The 8030-nt window shown below is 48.9% G+C and overlaps 1 pseudogene; it reads right to left on the reverse strand.

The window, feature by feature from the left end:
• Positions 1 to 3173: 3173 nt before the first annotated feature.
• On the reverse strand, positions 3174 to 7107 carry LOC101609466 (annotated as a pseudogene).
• Positions 7108 to 8030: the final 923 nt, after the last annotated feature.

An 8030-nucleotide genomic window follows, 5' to 3' on the forward strand; every position in this document is an offset into this window, starting at 1 on the left:
CACGAGGTCCCTCCAAAGCCCTCAGCCAGCAGGAAGGGCGACGACCTCTCCTGCTTCAATGTTATCATTGTCTGAAAGCTTTATAAAAAGCCCAAGGAGCTGGGCTTAGAGGCGCGCACCTTTAATCCCAGCATTTGGGAGGCAGAGGTAGGAAGATGGCTGAGAGTTCAAGGCCACCCTGAGACTACATAGTGAATTCCAGGTCAGCCTGGGCTAGAGCGAGACCTTACCTCGGTGGGGCGGGGGTGGGGGGGGCAGGGGAGCCCAAGGATGTCACTGTCCAAAGAGATGGTGCCGTGCGACTCTGGAGGAGGTGGGCTCCAAGCACGTCTCTCTATTGTACACACAGCATCTCATTTATCCCACCTGCCCTGTTCATATCAGTCTTAACAGCGATGGGTTTGGAGCACTCAGCATCTGCCAATTGGTCATCTCGTTCTCTCCTAATCAAGTTGAAGGAAGAAGTCTCATGTTCATTTGGAGAAACCAAGGCTAGGAGAAGGTAGGTTGGAGATCATTGCAGACCCTGGAAAGCAAAGATCTAAAATAAAATAGGCTGAAGAAAAAGAGAGCTAAGTCTTCAAATAGGTCCTGAACGTCGCAATTCCCCCACAACATCAGGGCAGAGTACTCGGGGGCAGTGCCCTGAAGGAGTGCAGTGAGTGGTTTGTTGCCAGGGAGATCCTAGGGGGTCCTGGGACCACAAGGCGGGAAGCCAGGATGTCCTCATTCTGAGCTCCCACCCCCCAGCATTCTCGGCATTCTCCGCAGGCTGGCTGCTCCCCATGAGAAGGCAGTTAGGTTCTCTCTGGACTTTGGACTGCAGATGGTTTTGTTATGCCTCAGGGAATAGGGAAAACCCTCAAAGAGCCACGCCATTCTCGCAGCCTCCTAGTCCTTCCTGCTTCTGCTACAACAAAGGTCCCAGCTACAGGGCTACAGGGGCATCTCCTGGAGGAGGTACGAGAGGGAGTGATGGCTCATCTCTGTTGTCAACTTGATTGGACTTAGAATCACTGAGGAGATAAATCTTTTGGCATGTTTGTCAGGCAGAGGTTTTTTTTTTAAATATGTTATGTATTTATTTGAGAGAAGGAGAGAATGGGCACACCAGGGCCTCCAGCCACTGCAAATGAACCATGCCACTTTGTGCATCTGGCTTATATGGGTCCTTGTGGAATTGAACCTCTCCAGTCCTTTTTAAAAAATATTTTATACGTGTGTGTGTGTGTGTGTGTGTGTGTGTGTGTGTGTGCATAATTTATTTATTTAAGACACACAGAGAGAGAAATACCAAGGCTGCAAACAAACTAGACACATGCACCACTCTGTGCAGCTGGCTTTACACGGTTCCTGGAGAATCAAATGCAGACTGGCAGGCCTTGCAAGCAAGTGTCTTTAACTACTGAGCCAGCTCCCCAGCCCTGTGCAGGGAGTTTTAGATTAGGTTGACTGAAGTGGGAAGTCCCACCCTAACTGTCAGCAGCACCCTTCCATGGGCTGAGGTCCCAGACTGAATGGAAAGGAGAGAGGGGCTGAGCGTCAGCATTCATGGTTTCTCAGCGTCCTCGCTGTGGATGCCGTGTGACCAGCTGTTTCACATTCCTGTCACCTTGCCTTTCCCATCACGATGGACTGTACTCTCAAAGAGTGAGCCAAAACAAACCCCACCTTCCTTATGTTGCTCTTGTAAGGCATTTGTCGCGGAAATGAGAAAGGAACTAACACAGAGGGTGAGCTGGAAGCCCTGTGTGTGGCCCTGTTCACACCAGGAAGATGCTGTGAGCTCGGCCAGGTCCCACAGGCAGAACGTCTCCCTCGTTGCCCTCAGCGCAACTTGGAAATCACTCAGCACCAGGAAGTGACCGCGTCTGCCTGATGGCCTCTCAAAGGTTGCCTCCATCCACACCTGCCCTCACTTGCCTGCCAGACTCAAAACAGATCAGAGGCGCCGTGAAGTGGACCGCGACAGAAGACTGGCTAAATAAGTCTAGGCACACATGCGTGAGCTGTAACGTTCGGGCAATGCAGAAGGATCACCGTCGATACTGCAGCTGTGGAGAGAGAGCCTCTGAATATCCTGGAGGCAAAAAGGCACAGGACAGAACAGAGCGGGGCTCAGGGTGCAGCTTGGTGGCAGACATCTGCCTGGCAGGCTCATGGCCCTGGGTTCCATACCAGCACCTCAGAAAGCTAAGCAAGGAGCTGAAGAGATGGCTTAGTGGTCAAGACACTTGCCTACAAGGCTAAGGACCCTGTTTGACTCCCCAGATCCTTTGTAAGCACAAGAGACACAAGGTGGCAATGCATCTGGAGTTCAATTGCAGTGGCTGGAGGCCCTGGCATGTCAATATTCTCTCTCTCTCTCATTAAAAAACCACCCATTTTTATAAGTATTTTATTTATTTTCACGCAGAAAGAGAGAGAGAATTAGTGGGCAAAGAGACCCTCTGAATATCCTGGAGGCAAAAAGGCACAGGACAGAACAGAGCGGGGCTCAGAGTGCAGCTTAGTGGCAGACATCTGCCTGGCAGGCACGTGGCCCTGGGTTCCATCCCAGCACCTCAGAAACCAGGGCATCCTGCCACTGCAAACAAACTCCAGACGGATGTGCCACTTTGTGCATCTGGCTTTACAAGGCTACTGGGAAACTGAACCCAGGTCACTGGGTTTTGCAGGTAAGTACCTTACCTGTTGAGCCATCTCTCCAGCCCATGATCCATTTTATTAAAGTATGTTTCTTTCATGACTGTGGAGTTGCCAAATGGATATATATAAGAAAATCAAGAACGTCCCAAAAGGTCAGCCAGTGATTTTTTTTTTTTACATTTTTAGGTAAACTTTATTATTTCCTACAAGAAATTCAAGAGAATCCCAAATAATTGCCATTTCTAATGACCTTAATGGAATGGCACAGTTATTAAAGTTCCATAAGAAAAAAAAAAACTGGAACATATTAATGACTTCAGGATGACAGAATGGGCAGAGGAAGACCGCACTACTTAGCATCCACACCAACAAGGTTCCATTTGATAAGTGGAGGCCTGAAGGTCTCTGCTGCCAGGAAAGAGCTCCTGAAGTTGGAGGATCCAAAGAGCATTACGAGCAGGTGAGCCCTTCTACAAGTCTCTTGAAGGACTGCGGAGAGTGGCATTTGCAGTGGGATCCCTGATTTATTTCCAAAGCTCTCCCAGTGGCCTCTGCTCAGAGCTATGAATAATGTCTTCAGAGGGTACACGGATTTCTTTGTGGACATCCTCAATGCTTTTGGAAGCATCAACCACCTTCCGGTTCAAAGCTGTGACTCGCATGAGCTGGCGGAAACACTGCAGTGCCCGCTCCTGGTACGTGCCATTCTCATAGCGCTCACAACCAAACTGTCCCCGGGCTGCAGCATCCACCAACTGTAACTGAAGGAACACAATCAGGTCAGGTTTGGGAAGGCCCACGTGTGGCTGCTTAATACCAATCCAAGGAAAAATTCTCCTTGGTGATGGTGAGGGCAACACCAGAAAAAGCATATCTGTCCACAACAGGCGTCACACCCTGGCTCAACTTCTCCTTAATTAACAGCCTTTGAGGCACTTCCTGCCTTCTGCCCTCAAGCGTAATTCAAAATCGAGAACTGCCAGAGCCACAGGAAAATGCCAGGGGCATGGGCAGGGGGTCACTTTTTAAAAGCAGGTGGACCGAGTGATCCTCCAGTTCACTCTTCTTTTCTAAGTAGGAATTCAGAAGTTTGCCAATTTCTGTTGATCTCTCAGGAAATTTCGCGCAGCAGCTAGGCACGATGGTGGCCCAAGACACATAGCGTGGCCACCAGCTTACAGCCCTGCGTGGTCTTCCCGAACGGTCCAGACCCACCAGAACGAAGAGCGTTCCCACTGCACAGCCATACTGCCTCCAGCCAGCTCTGTGCTGTGCATCTCCCTCAGCCAATGATTTTTACTTTAATTTTTTAAATTATTTCTTTGTGTGTATGTGGGCATGGAGCCCATGTGGAAGTCACAGGACAACTACACTAGCCCAGGCTGACCTGGAATTCACTATGTAGTCTCAGGGTGGCCTTGAACTCACACTGATCCTCCTACCTCTGCCTCCCAAGTGCTGGGATTAAAGGCGTGTGTCATCTCGGCTGGCTTTCTCCGTTTTTAAAAAAATTTTTTTTTATTTATTTATTTGAGAAAGAGAGATACAGCAATAGGCAGGGGAGAGAGAGAGGGAGGGAAGAAAGAATGGGAATGCCAGGGCCTCCAGCCACTGCAAATGGACTCCAAATGTGTGTGTCCCCTTGTGCATCTGGCTTACATGGGTCCTGGGAGTCGAACCTGGGTCCTTTGGCTTTGCAGGCAAGTGCCTTAACCGGTAAGCCATCTCTCCAGACCTCCTTCTTTTGTTATTTTTTATTTTTATTGACGACTTCCATAATTGTAGACAATATCCCATGATAGTTCCCTCTGTACCCCCACTTTCCTATTCGAAACTTTACTCTCCATCACATCCCCTCCCCCTTTCAGTCTCCCTTTTATTTTGATCTTTTCCTCCTATTATGAGGGTCTTGTGTAGGTAGTGTCAGGCACTGTGAGGTCATGGATATCCAGGCCATTTTCTGTCTGGAGGAGCACATTGTAAGGAGTCCTACCCTTCCTTTGGCTCTTAGATTCTTTCTGCCACCTCTTCTGCAATGGACCTCAAGCCTTGGAAGGTGTGGCAGAGATATTTCAGTGCTGAGCACTCTTGTGTCACTTCTTCTCAGCACCATGGTGCCTTCTGAGTCATCCCAAAGTCACTGCCATCTGAAAAGGGAAGCTTCTCTAACCAAAAGTGAGAGCAGCATTAATATAAGGGTATAAACATTAAGAGAAAAGGAAAGCTTCTTTAACCAAAAGTGAGAGCAGCATTAATATAAGGGTATAAACATTAAGAGAAGTGCTTACTGGGCAGTTTGGTGAGAATAGTATTTACATTTAGCCAGACATCAGCAGACATTATACCCCTGGGGCTCATGACTACCCCTGTTGTAGGTTTTCAGTATCAGGGATGTATTCCCTCCCATGGAGCGAGCCTCCAGTCAAATTAGAGGGTGGTTGGCTTCCCCCATAACAGACATGCTACTATTGCACCCGTTGGCTCATTTGGCTTGGCTGGCCAAATATAAGGCTTGCAGTATCCACTGTTGGGTATCTTCACTGGTAATTTCTCTCTCTCCCATTGAACTGCATGCAGCATGGCTTTTTCCAGCTTTCTGTCAGCTGGTCTACATGGAGGAGGTTTTCAGCTCAGCTCCAGCAGGGTTTCTCAGTGAACTTGCAGCCCAAGTATGTGGAGTCTTCAGCAATAGGGTCTTACCATCTATTCCTAGTGGGAAACCAAGGGCCTCAGCAATGGCCTCTAATGTTTTGGGGGCATCAAGGGCCTCCCTCTTCCTCCTTCTTTAGACACAGTTACTCGCTGCTGCAAATGAATGCCAGTCTAGCTGGCCCATGACCTTCAGATTCTGCTGGCTCAGCCTCCCAGTGTCAGGGGCACCTTGTGTCCACATTTACATGGAGAATCTAACTCAGCTCAGCAGGCTTTGCAAGTAAGCACCTTTAACCACTGAGCAATGTCCCAAATCTCTTAATTTAATTTCTTGGTTTTTCGAGGTAGGGTCTCACCCTGGCCCAGGCTGACCTGGAATTCACTATGTAGTCTCAGGGTGGTCTTGAACTCATGGCAATCCTCCTACCTCTGCCTCCCGAGTGCTGGGATTAAAGGCATGTGCCACCACACCCGGCTCTTAATTTTATTTTTTATTGGTAGATTTTATGTTGATTTTTTACTTTATATGTTTTCTGAGTCAATAATAATAACGAAGTCTGGGGCTGTCGCTCAGTGGTAGAATATTTGTGTAGCACGTCTATAGCCATGGGTTTGATCCTCAACACCACAATAACAACAATAATAAAATAAGAAGGAGGAGGAAGCCAGGTGTGGTGGCTCATGTCTTTAATCCCGGCACTCAGAAGGCCTCACTCCTATGGCCACCACCTTGCCATCACAGGAAAGTGCTCATGCACCCATTTCACAGATTAAAACACTAAAGCTGGACAGCTCAAGTGATTCAGCCAGCTTGTGGTAGGGTCAGGATTACAAACTGGGCTACAAGAACCTAAAGGCCCCATTCTCTTCTGGCCACATGCAGATACACATGCGTAAATCACACACACATGCACACAGACACACACAACACAGCACACATACTACACACACACATGAACAAATGCAAAGGAAAGAAGAAAAAAAAAATGCAAGGAAGGAAAAGAAAGACCAAGAGAGAATTGAGAATGTGGCACAGTAGTAGAATGCTTGCCCAGAGAGTACAGGAAGCCCTGGGCTCAATTGCCAGTACTGAATTAAGTAAATAAATAAGATTCTAGGCCTGTTGCTAATTGTATAACGATCCTTCTTGGTCACCTCCCTTTTACAGGTTGAGTGACTAAAGCTCAGGGAGACTGAATAGCTTGTCCACAGCACCGCAGCCCGTGGGCCCAGGCAGCTGGACCCCCTGCCCTGGACAGGCATCAATCCAGATTCTCCCCAGTCGCCCCGAGCATCCCTTGAGGCCTGTCTGTTGTTTTTTTTTTTTTTTTTTTGAAACAGAGGCTGAAGACTACCCATGATCTGTTTTTAGAAGGTCAGGAACCTGGCAGGGTGGCTCACATCTTTAATCCCAGTATTTGGGGGACTGTGAGAGGAAGATCACCATGAATTCAAGGCCATCCTAGGCTACAGTGAGATCCTGCTTCTAAACAAACAATCCCAGCACTTGAGAGGCTGAGGTAGGAGGATTGCTGTGAGATTGAGGCCACCTTGAGACTACAGAGTAAAAACCAACCAAACAAAACAGACTAGGATTCTCAAAGAATTCCTTGAGAAAAGTGCTTTGCAGCCCCCTTCCCTCGACCCCCAGCTCAAAGGCTCAGCTCATAGCCCAGGGTCACACTGAGAGATGCTGACAGTCCCCAAGCATGCAGTTCTGTACTGGGCTCACCACCCCACAGTGTCCTCCAGCTGCTCGGGCCTCCTCTCACTCACTTTCTCTTCTTCGTTCTCCCGTGGGAGCATGGCCTGCTTTCTCCTGACCTCAAGCTTTGGCTGGCTTCCCGCCTTCTGTTCTTGTCTCTTCTCACAGGCCAGTGACTCCACAATTGGCCTGCTGGGTCACACCCCACTGGCCTGACCCAGCTCTCTAGAAGCCAGTAGTCAGTCCTCTCAGAAGACATGGTCTCAGCATTTTCTTGGTGCAGGACACTGGGGACACCGCGTGTCAGAAGCACCCAGAATATATGCCCACACCCATCCGTCTTCTCAGTCCTAGGCCCAGGCCAGCCACACTGTATGTGACTGTACTCTGCCATGCCCCCATTGCTATGAGCAGACTCCGCTCTCACCCAAGGCCACTCTCTGCCCCACCCCACCGGCGCTGCATGCCTTCTGTGAGGAGGGACTCCATCAGGTGGCCTATGCATGCAGGTAGATCCAATCACCATGCACACTTCGACCTTAAACACCTCAAGGTATTTTTTTGTTTGGTTGGTTGGGATTTATCTATCCATCTATCCATTTTCTAATAATTTTATTTTTTAAATTATTTATTTATTTATTAGAGACAGAGAGAGGGGGAGAGAGAGAGAGAGAGAGAGAGTGAATGGGTGCACCAGGGCCTCCAGCAACTGCAAATGTACTCCAGATGCATGCACCCCCTTGGGCATCTGGCTAACGTGGGTCCTGGGGAATCAAACTTGGGTCCTTTGGCTTCGCAGGCAAATGCCTTAACCACTAAGCCATCTCTCCAGCCCTTATTTATTTTCAAGGCAGGGTCTAGCCCAAGCTGATCAGAGCTCAATTCGTAGCCCCAGGCTGGTCCTAAGCCCATTCAGAGCCTCCTACCTCAGCCTGGGTCTAAAGTCCTGTGCCACCACGCCCTGCTCTCAAGGTATTTTCTTCCCAAGTCTCCATCTGCTTCTGGTTACTGCTCATTTTTCTTA

The sequence above is a fragment of the Jaculus jaculus genome, chromosome 5 (assembly GCF_020740685.1).
Source record: "Jaculus jaculus isolate mJacJac1 chromosome 5, mJacJac1.mat.Y.cur, whole genome shotgun sequence".
Lineage (NCBI taxonomy): Eukaryota > Metazoa > Chordata > Mammalia > Rodentia > Dipodidae > Jaculus > Jaculus jaculus.